Genomic DNA, 14859 nt, shown 5'->3' on the forward strand with positions numbered 1-14859 from the left:
GTAAACAATTTACCAAGATATAGGGAATTTCCTATAAAAATAGAATTAGATAGTATACATAAGATAATGATAATTTCAGAGTTAAGTTGTTATAGTGTAGATAATAAAATCATATTTGTACTCAAAGTTCCACTAGTACATCACATGAAATATTATTTATATCAGAATATCCCGCTACCTGTACCTCATGATTCGCAGAATCCCAGCTCATATGCAATGATAATCCCCACAACTAGATACATTGCAATAAGCGAAGACAAAACATCCTATTGCACCTTATCGCAATTGGACCAGTGTAAACAAATTGGCTCTCAGTTGTTCATATGCAGCAAACTAAATGAATATTCATCTGTTGATACTAGCTCTAACTGTGAACTTGAGATAATAACTAAATCTGTAGTGTCATTGCCAAAATCTTGTAATTCTAGATTTCTCACCGGTAAAATAAATATTTGGGAAAGAATCAAAGATGATAAATGGTTGTATGTTCAATCTGAAAATAATAAACTGTCTATTGAATGCAAAACAGACTTATCAGAATTCAGTTTATCCGGCACTGGTATTCTTAACTTACCTGATAACTGTATTGCTTATTTTAAAAACATTCGATTACTGTCTAAGTCTAGCTCTAAGATTTATGTTAATGAGGTAAATTCCGATTTTAACATTATTAATGATAGTTGTTGTAATTTGGATAAGTATAAAAGTCAATTACCATCTATTACATACGTAAACCTAACATCACTAAATATTGACAGTTTATCCGGAATAAAGCATAAAACTGATGATTTAATCACAGAATTGAAATCACTAAAGAATCAGCCAAACATTACTGAAACACTATATTATACTTATCCAACTTTATCTGTAATTAGCGTATTAAGTATTGTTCTTATTGTAATCTACATTATGCTGAAATCAAAATATTGTAAATTATGCCGCTCTCCCGTCACGAAACCTGAAAATCTCAATAATCCTGAAAATCCTGAAAGTATCGAAATCACAGAATTACCTTCAACTTCACACCCCAGACTTAAAGTAGGGTAATCATAATGCCTAATAGATAAAATAGCATAAACTTCGCATTCTTAAAATGCGTAAGTTTAGTCTTTCCGGGGGAAGTTGTTATAGAATGCAATTGCTAGTAGAAATGCTTACCTTTACCCAAAAACCACTAATTCTGTATTTCATCTAAATTGTAATAGTCAGTACCTTATTCTCCTAGCCTCCTCTTCCCACGCAATCTAGCCAGTCTGATCCCATCCACCACGCGGTACACAACTCTATTCTAATTTATGTTTTTTCCAAATCTGTATTTCAATTCCAAATTCAAAGTAAAATATAATTTTTAGTTTAATTCAAAATAGTTTTTTTTAAAAACCGAAATCTCAAAACTCATATAACAGTTCGTAAAAATTTACGATTCAAAGTGTAACTATGTTACCTACTGAATAAAGATAATTTGAATTTTTCAGGATCGATGCAAATGGAATTCCATAATCTCTGCTTACCCCTATGGGAAATAGGCGTGAGTTTATTATAAACTTATGTGATAGGGGGCGAGCGTTGCCATTAACCAGGCACAACTATCTATGATCCAAAGATGAATTCAAACTTACAAACTCAAATTCAGTGATTTAGAACTCGAACTGGGTTTCGAACCTAGACACTAAGATGTACAGTCACGAGCATTATATGTATACACTTTGGTACCATGTCACATTAACTTTTTTGACAAATTGAACTATAAGTCTCACTAAATGTCAAATATGTTAGTGCGACAGAGTCCTAAAGTGGGTACATTATATTGCTCATGACTGTAAGTTACGCGTTCTCCGAACAGAGCTATCATTGATTGTATACTATATGTCTGTTCCTCTATCTATCCCTTTGCAGACGTAGGCGTGATGCTATGGTACATGTCATATCACGTAGCCTGGTATTTCGCATCCAGAACATGTCGTAGCGATCGAGTCAAGGATCAAATAGCCGCTGCATTGACTTTAAAACAGCACTTACACGGATGGGGACAACACATTCTACATAAAAAACATATCACATACATAAGCTCACCTACCTCAAGTTGGGGAGGTCCCCGATACCGACCCCGCCGGCGTGGTCGACGATTTCCCTCATTCAGCGCTTATCGCTATCGACCCATTAGGGTCGATTAATTCTTTCAAATATTTTTCCTCTCAGACGACGCCCTGAGCCGAGGTTCGCGCCCAAGTGGGCACCCTCAGGCCTGTTGTCTTAAACGTTGTACCGGGTGAGAGCCTTCAGCGCTCCCCATTTGTCCGGCCAAGTAGTTAATGCCATCTGCGGCAAATCTACAATAAGTCACGTCAAAAAAAAAATCAAGTTGGGGTACGCAGGTACGACGGAATTCCATTCTTATCAATATTTTTATTGCTAAATAGCAACATTTTGATTTTAAACATAAATATAAAACATAAATGGCCTATATACGTTCCACTGCTGGGCACAGGCCTCCCCTCAATCAACCGGAGGGGGTATGGAGCATACTCCACCACGCTGCTCCACTGCGGGTAGGTGGAGATTTTGATTTTAACTTTAAATTATTTTTTTATTATTATTTATTAATTACATAGAAATATCGAACAGAGAGCACGTGCGTCCCCGAACAAGATAGTAGTATCTATATACTACGGTTTTTATATACATGACACGAATTTTAACAAGATTATTTATATGTGACATAATGTATATCCTGTTGACATGTTTAACCATTTAATTTAATTTATTTTATTGTATTTTTTATTGTATTGAAATGTAATTTATAATTTGTAATGCTATGGGACTAGTACCTGAAATAAACGATAAATAAATAAATAAATAAATATAACAGAAATGAACATTGAACACGTATTATGTGTATACTCAGTTCTATAAGCACTTATTATTCTCTGTGGTAGCACAAAGTTATAAAATGCTTTTCCACGCACTAGTTGCAGCTTCATACAGGAAGAAGTTTTTTAAGAATAAGACTGCTTTCGGAAAAATGAATATTGTATCATTCACAACTTTAAAAAAACTGTACCACAGATTTTATGAGAGCGTATTTTTAAAAGTAAAAACTTTTGAATATCTCTCTTTACTTATTCTTTCTGTGAAACTATTTTTTTTTCTTTCATTGAGCATGTCGTCTTCCTTGTTAAGTATAATTTTAGGATTCCGTACCTCAAATGGAAAAATGGAACCCTTTTAAAATAACTTTGTTGTCCGTTCGTCTGTCTGTTATAACTTATAACTGTTTTTCTCGGAAACGCGTTTAGTTATCAAGTTGAAGTTAAACATCTAATAGGTACTGCGGTCCCTTGAATTGAGACAGTAATTTTTCAATGGAAAATTAGCTTCCTATAGAGATAAATATAATCTTTGTTAATTTACGTTAGTTAGTACGGAACTCCGGTGGGCGAGTCCGACTCGCACTTAACCGGCTTTTTATATAATCAAATTCAAAAATATCTTTATTCAGTAGGTAACATTGTTACACTTTGAATCGTCAATTTTACATAACGAACGTCTCATCCGCCTAAAACTACTGTATATTATATATACTTAATCAAACACTGAAAATGACTTCATGTTATTATTAAAGGTGGCTGGAGATTGTCTTTTGATTACTTGAGGCTCTGCTCACCCAATTAAGGATATGGGCGAGATTTTATGTAATAATATACAGGGTGTTAGTGACATCGAAACGAATTCTGAGGGGGATGATTCAGACCATGATTTTGAGTTATCATCAAGTGAAATTTTTCGTCACAAAAGTATGAAACAGAAAATAATTTAAAAAAACACATAAATTTTCATGAGTTTTGCGTCGGAAAATTCCACTTGATATCAACTCAGAATCATAGTCTGAATTATCCCTCAAAGTTTTTGTTACGATGTCATTAAAATTCTGTATAGATGTGAGTTATAAAACAGTTTCCAGGCTAACATGCAAGCCAAAAGTTGAATTATTATTATTTTCCTCGATTTCTCAACCCAGTGGCTGAATTTAAATAAAAAATTGCATATTCTATCTATTTTCCATGGCGAATACTAGGCCACGTCGTTCATTTAATATGCCCCAGCGCTTAACTCATAATATTGCATGATTCCAACTTTACTCGAGGGCTGGAAAACTGTTTTCTGTGTTTCATTCAACCTGTCACTAGTAGAAATGAAAAATAAATTGAGAACTGTCACGTACCTAGATATTACACATAACATCAGCGCTTGACTTTATCCCAATTAAGTAAGTAAAACGGCCTCAGGTTCGAATCCCGGTGGAGACATATCACAAAAATCACTTTGTGAGAGTTTAGTTAGGACATTGCAGGCTGATCAACTGATTGTTCCAAAGTAAGATGATCCTTCGGAAGGCACGTTAAGTCGTTGGTCGGGACCAAAGACCTACTTACATCAGTAAGTAATCGGGGTTACTTACTGATGTAAGTAGGTGCGTAGTCGTTACATGAGCCACGTCAGGGGCCTTTGGCGGCTCAATAATAATCCTGACACTAAGGTTGATGAGGTTGGTCATCTACCTTACAACCCGCATGATAGAAAAAAAGTAAGTAAGTAAAATGTTTAATTTTCATAAGGACATGGGTTGGTTTGCGCACGTAGAGCGAAGGATAATAGGATAACAAAAGCAGTATGTAAAGCGAAGGTTGATGGTAGGGCTGGCAGAAGAAGACCTAGGAGGACGTACATTGACCAAATTGGAGGTGTGCTTAGAAAAGGTACGATTAATACGACCTACTCTGAACCGGCGTGCGTGTATAAAACGATTGATGAATGTGGAGGAAACAAAAGAAGTGTGTCAGGCTCGAAGCAAATGGAATACCATAGTCTTTGCTTACCCCGGTGGGAAATAGGCGTGAGTTTATGTATGTAGGAGACAAAAGATATTGATATAATAAAAAAACCCACAAAACCAATTCCTCGGTTTGTGGGAGTGGAGTTAACTTAAAATTATTAACTCATAGATAATTAGGATAGTCAGAGGTACATCCATAGCAAGATGTACTAACTGCCAACGTCTTACCGAGCTTTTTGCTGGACCAACGTGATAGGTGATGAGCTCGCCGGCTATAATGGTCGAGGCAACTGTGTTTATGAAAACTGTACTTAAGATAAATGAATAACCCATTGGTCCTAATTCCTGTAGATACCTCTAATAATATACGAGTTGTGAAGCAACTGCAGAAGTTTTAGGCGGATGATGAGACGTTCGTTATCTAGACACGCGGTAGCGTGTCAAGCCAAGTTCAAGAAACAGAACTGGCGAGCCGCACCGTGTGCCGCACTAGCTATCGAACATAATAATTCGTTGGTAGATTTATAAAAACTAGCCAAGACAGACCTTAGGCTACAATACATTATCTTATGTTATAAGAAGATATGATATGTTATAGTGTTACTTATAAATAAATTTCAGGAGCGACCATTGAACTTGGCACCCATTTAGATCTCATTTCTTTTGTCGTTGAAGTCAACAACCAAGGCATTTATCATAATATTGAACTTGGCTCTCATTTCATATTTATGTTTTTGATTGGATCTAGAAGTTAAGAGATTTAAACTGTAACTACTGAATAAAGCTATTTTTGAATTTTAATTATTGTGACCACAGCTTTACGTCTGACACTGATCTTATTTAGACAGGAAGGACAGAAATAAAATGCTAAAAATAGACAAAGTACGTCACAATTTGCAATGTTCGCCTCGACAACACTTATCTTATCGAGTCAGCCACTATCTCGGATAGGGCACGGTTTGACCCAAATGATAACCTACAATAAAAATAGTACTTATAAGTAACAACATAAATATAAATAGCGTAGTGGGACGCATCGACTACAGGGCTCCCCTCAATCAACCGGAGGGCGTATGGAGCTATTCCCTCATGCTCCACTGCGGGTTGGTGGAGGTATTTATTACGCCTAATAGCCAAAATCAATAGCTTAACGTGCCCTCCAAAGCACGGAACCAGCAGGAATATTTATAAATAATCAAGAAAAAAGGTAATAATAAGTCCGACATTTTATCTCGTTTTTCTATGACTTTTCAGTGTGCTTTGTCAAACAAATTGCATTAGTAATATTGGTGTTTTGACTAAGTGGGTAAAGTAAAAAGCAACTGATTTGACTAGTTAGAAACTAGAATAAATATTGGTAGGTAGATAGATAGATAGACAAAAGCTTTATTCAGGTTTAGGACGACGTCACCATAGTAATAATATTTGAACATATTTGAAGACTTAAAACTGATGTTGTATCAACCCACATGGGAGGCTTTGTTAACAATAATCATATTCGAATATGATTTTTCAAAAGGCGTGTGCTGTCCTAAGTGCCCTAACACCTGCACTATTAAAGACCTGTACGAAGCCACTGACAATGCCGTAAGCGTGGCCAATTATTGGTCAGCAAAAATTTAGTTTCGATCGCCATCGACTCGCAAAGAAGAAAACGCGTGTTCGTGTTCGTCTGCAAGATTTTTCTTTAATAACTATTGCGCCTTTTATTGCTGGGAATATTATACACTATTTGTAACTGAGCTACATGTGTACTGCAGTTGGATCGTTTCGATGAAAAAAGTTTTTTCTTTAATAGTTTTTTGGGTAACAGCCTCCGTGGTCTAGTGGTTAGAGCGTTAGGCTCACGATCTGGAGGTCCGGGTTCGATTCCCGATGGGGACATTGTCGAAATCACTTTGTGAGACTGTCCTTTGTTTGGTAAGGTACAGGCTTGAATCACCTGATTGTCTGAAAAAATAGATTCCGTGCTTCGGAGGGCACGTTAAGCCGTTGGTCCCGGCTATTAGCGGTGAAAATACTTCCACCAACCCGCAGTGGAGCAGCGTGGTGGATTATGCTCCATACCCCCTCCGGTTGACTGAGGGGAAGCCTGTGCCCAGCAGTGGGACGTATGTAGGCTATTTATGTTATGTAGTTTTTTGGGTATTCCTAAATTGGGAATATTCTCGTAAAAAGGCATACAAGTTATTAAAGAAAAAACGAGCTGCCGAACATCTACACGCCTTTTGTAATATTCCCAAAGTGGGAATATTGCCAAAGTGGGAATATTCCTGGGTACGGCACATCACTGGTTGTAACTGAACTTTTGCACATGTGTACCGCATTTGGATCGTTTCGATGACAAAGGGCAAGTTGGGATTTTGCGAGCGTGTTACTTGTGCTATGGCGGACCCTTGGGTCATCATTTTACATGTTACATCACAACCTTCGGTCATGTTACCCTAAAATATACTATAACCGAGGAAAAGGAATGAATTGTTCTGTAAAATATATGAAGTAAGTATTTATTTCAGTGATTGGCTGATCACTGATTAACGTATCCTTTAAACAGCTAACGGCCTCCGTGGTCCAGTGGTTGACCGTTAGGCTCGCGATGCCCGGGTCCCGGTCCACGAGTCCCGAGCTTGAATCCCGGTGGGGAAATATCACAAAAATTACGTTGTGATTCCTAGTTTGGTTAGGACATTACAGGCTGATCACCTGATTGTCCGACAGTAAGATGATCCGTGCTTCGGAAGGCATGTTAAGCCGTTGGTCCCGGTTACTACTTACTGATGTAAATAAGTAATCATTACATGAGCCATGTCAGGGCCTTTGGCGGCTCCATAGTAACCTTGACACCAGGGTTGATGAGGTTGGTAACTTCTCAACCTACATGACAGAAGAAGAACATAAACAGCTATATACGTCCCACTGCTGGGCACAGGCCTCCCCTCAATCAACCGGAGTGGGTATGGAGCATACTCTACCACGCTGCTCCACTGCGGGTTGGTAGAATTATTTGGCCTAGTAGCCCGGGACCAACGGCTTAGCGTGCCTTCCGAATCACGGAATTATCTTACTTTTTACCGACTTCAAAAAAGGAGGAGGGTCTCAATTCGACCGTATATTTTTTTTAATGTAGTAAACGTGTTTTAAATAAACGTGTTTTGCCTTGGCCTCAGTAATAATAATAATTGTGTACTTACTAAGTTCAAGATAAATTATGAAATTCTGATTAAGTACCATATAAAGACAGATCTAAACTAACGAAAAATATTTTCTTTTTTTCTATTTAACTTACTTATGAATTTAAATCAAGAAAAACGTAATAATAGGCCCGACATTTTATCACGTTTTTCTATGATGACACTGTGTGTTTTTTCATACAAAAGCTAAAGTAATTTCGTGTTTTGACGTTTAGTAAAAAGTAACTGATTTGACTAGTTGGAAACCAGCCTATTATTAAAAATGGCAGTGCACAGTGATAAACAAGTTCAGTACTTCCAAGGTACAGTGTAGTTATTAGAATAATTTTACTTTACTCGCCTGCTTGAAGGCAACTTGCCTATAATTTCTTCACTTTTTCTGTATACATAGTTACAATAGGTATAACATGACATAGTATCACGCCTGTAACCCCAAAGGGGTAGGCAAAGGTGTATAGAATACACACCTACCCTTTGACAGCTGTGTTTAAGTCTCTAGGGAGATCATGTTTAATATAACATAAACAGCCTATATACGTCCCATAGTCTTGCTGGCAACCGGTCGGAGTATGGAGCATACTCCACTGCGGGTTGGCGGAGGTTTTTTACGGCTAATAGCCGGGACCAACGGATTAACGTGCCCTCCAACGCCCTGAATCTTACTTATTCGGACAATCAAGTGATTCATACCCACAATGTCCTTACCAATCGAAGCGCGAAGGACAGTCTCAAACAGTGATTTCGACAATGTCCCTATCGGTAATCGAACCTGGATCTCCAGATCGTGAGCCCAGTTCACTAACCACTAGACTATGGAGGTTGTTATGGATTATCGAGGATGTTAAATCATGTATGCTGTTGGCATCCCCAACAAAGTTATATTTTATAATTAAATGGCAATACTTGCCTTCTTTCTTCATTTACAATCTGCATACTAACGTGTATCGTGTGTTAACATTTATAATATAAAATTAATAAAATTGCCGTCAATAACATTGTCCAGCTGTATTATTCAATCTATTCCATCGAGAAGAGCATCGCCAACACCTAGATGCCCACATATGCAACATAACAAAAATAATTAAAACACATAATAACGGGTTCTTACCGCGTTTAAAGCAGGGATATGAGACTCCCGATATTTCGACACTGTTGCAAGTGCCATGATCACGGGATGACTGATGAGATTGGAGTGGAGTAGGTAGATCCATAACCGCGTAAACTTAAAACAATGTATTACAAAAATAACCAGGAATACTCTCGGATTGCCCTCAGTGTGCATTCAGCTTTACAATAACATCACAAACCCATTTCATCGGCAATTTGTTGTAACAGCGGGATGGTGCAAGTTGGCAAAGTTGTGTGCGCGAGTGTACGTTATTTGGCAAGTCCAAGTGCCTCAATCGAATATTGTGTTTGGTAAAAATGCTCCCAAACTTTCTTGCTTCTCCAAACTTTATGTTCAGGTCCGGGACTAGGGAAAATCGTGACCGAAAATAATATAAGTCATCCCCCTAGCATTATTTCGTTTTCACAGGATCTGCTTACCTATGTATCTATTCTACTCAGCCTGTATCCATCCAGCTCACCTAACAAATACAAATATTCTTTTTTTGGCGTAGATTTGCACTCAACGTAGAAAACTCGTTGCCTAGGATGTTATAACAAATAGCTATAGGCTGTTTGTGTTCTATTTTAATTCGCACCGAGTATTCCCTAGGCAAGTAGGCTGGTGCTGATTAAAGCAGGCAATTACAAGTTTTCAGTGCAAGTATCGGTTGTAAATCAGCGGCGAATGTAGCCGCAAGTTGCAGTAATTGGGCCCCTTGTTGGGCGCCAGCCAGCACGCGCCTAGCAAGGCCCGTGCTCCACCAAAGCGGAGAGGAGAGGTAAAAATTAACCTATCGTCACACCGGAAATCGTGCACCACGCCGGTGGGGTCGTTATGGGAGCTGATTGGCCGCTTCTATAGCTACAGTTTTCGGGTCGTCAGGATTGTATGCCGACCGTTTCACCGCCAATCGCGGGGCTCATGATCCAGAGGTTCCGGGTTCAAATCCCGGTGGGGACACATTACTAAAATGACTTTGTGATCCCTAGTTTGATTATAGGAATTTACAGGCTGATCACCTGATTGTCCGAAAGAAAGATAATCCGTGCTTCGGAAGGCACGTTAAGCCGTTGGTCCTGGTTACTACTTACTGATGTAAGTTAGTAGTCGTTACATGAGCCATGTCAGGGGCCTTTGGCGGCTCAATAGTAACCCTGACACCGATAGAACCACACGATAGAAGAAGACCATCAATCGCATCGTGTGAAAATCGCCTAACCTATTCATTTACAAAGTCAACAGAAATAGATGACATTAAAATGGTGGCTTTATAAACAATACCGACGGGACAGGGTTATTATCAGCTGTCATCTGGTGACGTCACGTCATGACGTCGGAGGGCAGGGCTTTACGTCACATGGTTGTTTAAAAATATGCACGTAAGCACTTGTAAATCTATTTGAGTAATATCCGTGCTTTGAAGGGCTCTGTTTGTTGATCCCGGCTATTAGCAGTAAAAAAACACCTCCAGCAACCCGCAGTGGAGCAGCGTAGTGTTGAATAAGGGGAGCTCTGTCCCCGGCAGTGGGGCGTATACAGGCTGTTTATGTTTCATCATCACCAGTCCATTAACGTCCCCACTGCTGGGGCACGGGCCTTCCCTATGGATGGATAGGGAAATCGGGCCTTAAACCACCACGCGGGCCCAGTGCGGATTGATGGTTGTTAACGACTGCTAATGCAGCCGGGACCAACGGCTTAACATGCCTTCCGAAGCACGGAGGAGCTCGAGATGAAAACTTTTTTTTTGTGGTCACCTATCCTATGACCGGCTTTTGCGAAAGTTGCTTAACTACTACAATCGCAGACCGAGCGCGTTTACCGCTGCACCAGCGAGCTGTTTATGTTTATCAAATCAAATTTATTGCACACAACATACAAAACAAAACAAAAATGGATGATAGGTACAATCTGGCGGCCTATATATATATATATGTGTGTGTGTGTGGGGGGGGGGGGCGCGGGGGGGGGGGGTTATATGTATGTTTAATGTAGAAAAGAAAAATTTCGAGGAATTAACGGCAGCCGATCAATTCTCGAAGGTCGTGGGGCGATGTAAAATGTGGATGGAGTGAAGGCGATATGCTGCGATGTCTCTGTCAATGAATAACTGCACAGACCAAGGTCGTCCGGTGTTGCCTACCTTTATTGCCCAAAATAATCAAAAGCGGCTCTTCAATCTACCAGCAGCCGTAACATAGAGCCCGCATAATTATCGCGTGCGACGCGATATATACCTAAACCAACGCTATTATTCGTGCAGCAGGCAATAAGCCCGCATAAATACGTGAGACGTGATAAATGGTTCTATTAGCTACTCAATGGATTAATTTATCGCGTCAGCATGCTACGGGGCTTGAAAACCTCAAAGGCAAGGCGCGCATTACGAATGCGATAAAATGGTATGTAAATAGGGGTTTTGGAATATTAAGAAAAAAAAAAAAAAACTAACTGCCTGCGTTTGATAGATACAACACGTGTAAGTATATGAAAAAATATACTCGTAATTTGACATAGTTTAGTAAATGTCTTTTTCTCAATGCCTATACTAAACCACTTTTACTACTTAGATCACAATTTTACCTACCAATAGAAAAGCCAAAACCACCACATTTTGTAGATTATCCATTAAGTTGGCAACATTGAGGCCGACTAAAATAAACCCCTCGCTATTTTGACACGACTATTCTTGGATTTCAATAACAAATTGGATTTTCGTACCAACCCGATGTGGAAGTGATGTAACGCGTTTGATACAACTGTATTTTATTTGTTTTACTTTTTGTTTCTCCATAAAAGTATTACTAGCTATTAAAGAGAAAACCACGTAAGTACATAAGCCCCTTTTAAAAAATGAAATTCCAAAGTTATTTTTTAAAATGGCGATTAGTAGGTATATTACCTTAAAGTTTAGAATAAGGAATTAGAACGGCAACTCTCCGCTCCCCACTAGCGTCTGAGCTAGGTTTACCTCACCCCCTCTCAAACATAGTTTAGTCTTCAATCGTATGGCGTCAGACGTCACACACACAGGTGCGCGTGTACGATAACGTCAATGTGTAGTGTCTGTGTAAAACGAGGTGTTTTGTATGAAGTGACCGGGGTGTGCTTAGAGCAACGTTTTTGTTTGTTTGCGTGTTTGGTAAAGAAAATTATCCTTTAGCAATTTTACAACTGGATTGAAACGAATTGTAGCGTTGACAGCGACTCTCCGAACGGCGATTCCCGATTCGGTGAGTCTGTTTATGGCAAGTGGCTTGACAATTGACATCTCGTCTGTCATGTGTCCATTTCGAGGTATTGATAAATAAAATTGCATCACAATGTGATTTTTCAAAAAGGCGTCATCACGTTTCGCTTGAAGACATGTTTGTAGTAAAGTTAAAGTGAAATATAAGTGGATATATTACGCTTAACGAAAATCGGCGCCATTGATAAACCTCTGGAAGGATTTGGCATGCCTTCCAGACTCAACGTCTGTGAGTTACGTCATTTTGGCAACGATACATGTGGGTAGAACGATAAATTCTTCACTATACCTATACCAAACGCGTCCACCTTTCGTAGTAAGTATTAACCGCCTCACCAATAAAAAATAAATAAGTGATAAACGTGTATCATCATCATCATCAGCCCATTAACGTCCCCACTGCTGGGGCACGGGCCTTCCCTGTGGATGGATAGGGAGATCGGACCTTAAACCACCATGCGGGCCCAGTGCGGATTGGTGGTTATTAACGACTGCTAATGCAGCCGGGACCAACGGCTTAACGAGCCTTCCGAAGCACGGAGGAGCTCGAGATGAAAACTATGACCGGCCTTTGCGCAAGTTTGCAACGCGTGTATAGGTAAGTATTTCACAGCTAGGGCAAATTGAATCCAATTACCAAATAATTCGATTGAACTCTGTTTGGTTGTAATACTTAAATACACGTTCACCGTTTGTTTATTTTTTATTGATAAGGCAGTAAGATTTTTTTTCAATTTCAGGCACGTAATATGGCCAGACTCTGACCTGGGGCCTGTTGGCTCATGTAACGACTACGTACTTCCGTAAGTAGTAACCGGGACCAACGGCTTAACGTGCCTTCAGAAGCTCGGATCGTCTTACTTACCTGGTAAGTGCCTTTTCATTGTAGTTTTTAAAAATCTTGCTTTTCTTAAGTACGTACGGTCACGAGCATTAATATGTATAGACTTTGGTACCATGTCATATTAACTTTTTTGACAAATTGAACTGTAAGTCTCACTATATGTCAAATATGTTAGTGCGACAGAGTCCTAAATTGGGTACATTATATTGCTCATGACTGTACGTATATAAACACACGCTTACAATCCGTAAAGGGATGGACACAGTTACAAGTAACTAAAAGACTACTTGGAGCCGCTGGTATCACTGCCCACCCCATTATGGACTATAGGAGTGAGTTTATAAATAAACCTATTCAATCTAATATACGTAACAAAAATAGCCTATAATACTGATAATGTTACTGCTGGGCACAGGTCTCCACTCAATTAACCGGAGGGGGTATGGAGCATACTCCACCACGCTGCTTCAGTGCTTTTTTTTTGACGTGACTTATTGTAGATTTGCCGCAGATGGCATTAACTACTGGGCCGGACAAATGGGGAGCGCTGAAGGCTCTCACCCGGTACGCTTAAGGCTGCTTCAGTGCGGGTTGGTGTAGACGTTTGGTATAGTGGTAGGCTGGGTATAGTGAAGAGTTTATCGTTCTACCCACATGTAAGGTTGCCAAAATGACGTAACTTAGAGACGCTAGACGCCGAGCCTATCCCGTTGACCCAGTGCGGGTTGGCAGATATTAATATTACATAAATATTATTGATTGTGTATGTATATATAAAATGTGTCTATTGTTTTATTTTACGTATTTGCGCGCTACACTGCAGCTGTACAAATGTACCATATCCTTTGCCGAAGGTTGTCTGGAAGAGATCGCTCTTAGCGATAAGGCCGCCTTTGCCCACCTTAGAATAAGTTTATCCTGTAAATGTTTTGTGTATTTGTGTGCAATAAAGTGTTTTTATTATTATTATTATTATTATTATTTATTTCTAAACAAACCTTTATCATATTGTGGCAGCAGCGTGACGTTTTCGTGTCGCTACAGTCATACCGGAGTGCGCAGACGCCGACGAGTCTTCCCGCTCATTGCCAACAACACGCGATTGGCCAGTTCAAATTCCGAACACAAAGTCTCCACCAATCACGAATCTTCTTTATTTGAATTTCATTGCACTATTTTATTTTTCGATTATTTTTTACCCGACTTGGGAAAAACCGAAGGGGTGTTATGTTAGGAACTGCTTTCACTTTTTATTGTCGAACATCCTTCGTAGTACGAACCTGGAGACAAAATGAATATGAATTAGTAATGTCATTTAAATACCAATTTATAAATTACACTTTATCGAAATGGGATCAATAACAACAAGAAAATGCCAGTACCGTATGGCTTCAAAATTCACAGGACTTAGATATAGCGGCGAGGAGTACGTGTAAATTATTCACCTCTTCCTACCCCTTTGGGGATACAGGCGTGAAACTGTTATGTGTTTCGTTATATAAATAACAATTAACATGGCTGCCTCCTTTCTAACCCCCTTTTTTAAATTGTGCATATGAGCGAGATGGCTATTCTATTCTCACATTTTATGATTTAAAATTAACAGTTGTCAATCTTCCGTCAAATCAA

At 39.2% G+C, this 14859-nt stretch overlaps 1 protein-coding gene across 1 annotated transcript in view; it reads right to left on the reverse strand.

Annotated features, from left to right (window-relative positions):
* Positions 1-14509, reverse strand: part of LOC126375443 (protein piccolo) — a 50683-nt gene extending 36174 nt beyond the window's left edge. Inside the window, exon 1 of the mRNA XM_050022359.1 lies at positions 14229-14509. The gene's annotated coding sequence lies outside the window, so the exon portion shown is untranslated. The remainder of the gene's footprint in view (positions 1-14228) is intronic.
* Positions 14510-14859: the final 350 nt, after the last annotated feature.

The sequence above is a fragment of the Pectinophora gossypiella genome, chromosome 19 (assembly GCF_024362695.1).
Source record: "Pectinophora gossypiella chromosome 19, ilPecGoss1.1, whole genome shotgun sequence".
Classification (NCBI taxonomy): Eukaryota; Metazoa; Arthropoda; class Insecta; order Lepidoptera; family Gelechiidae; genus Pectinophora; species Pectinophora gossypiella.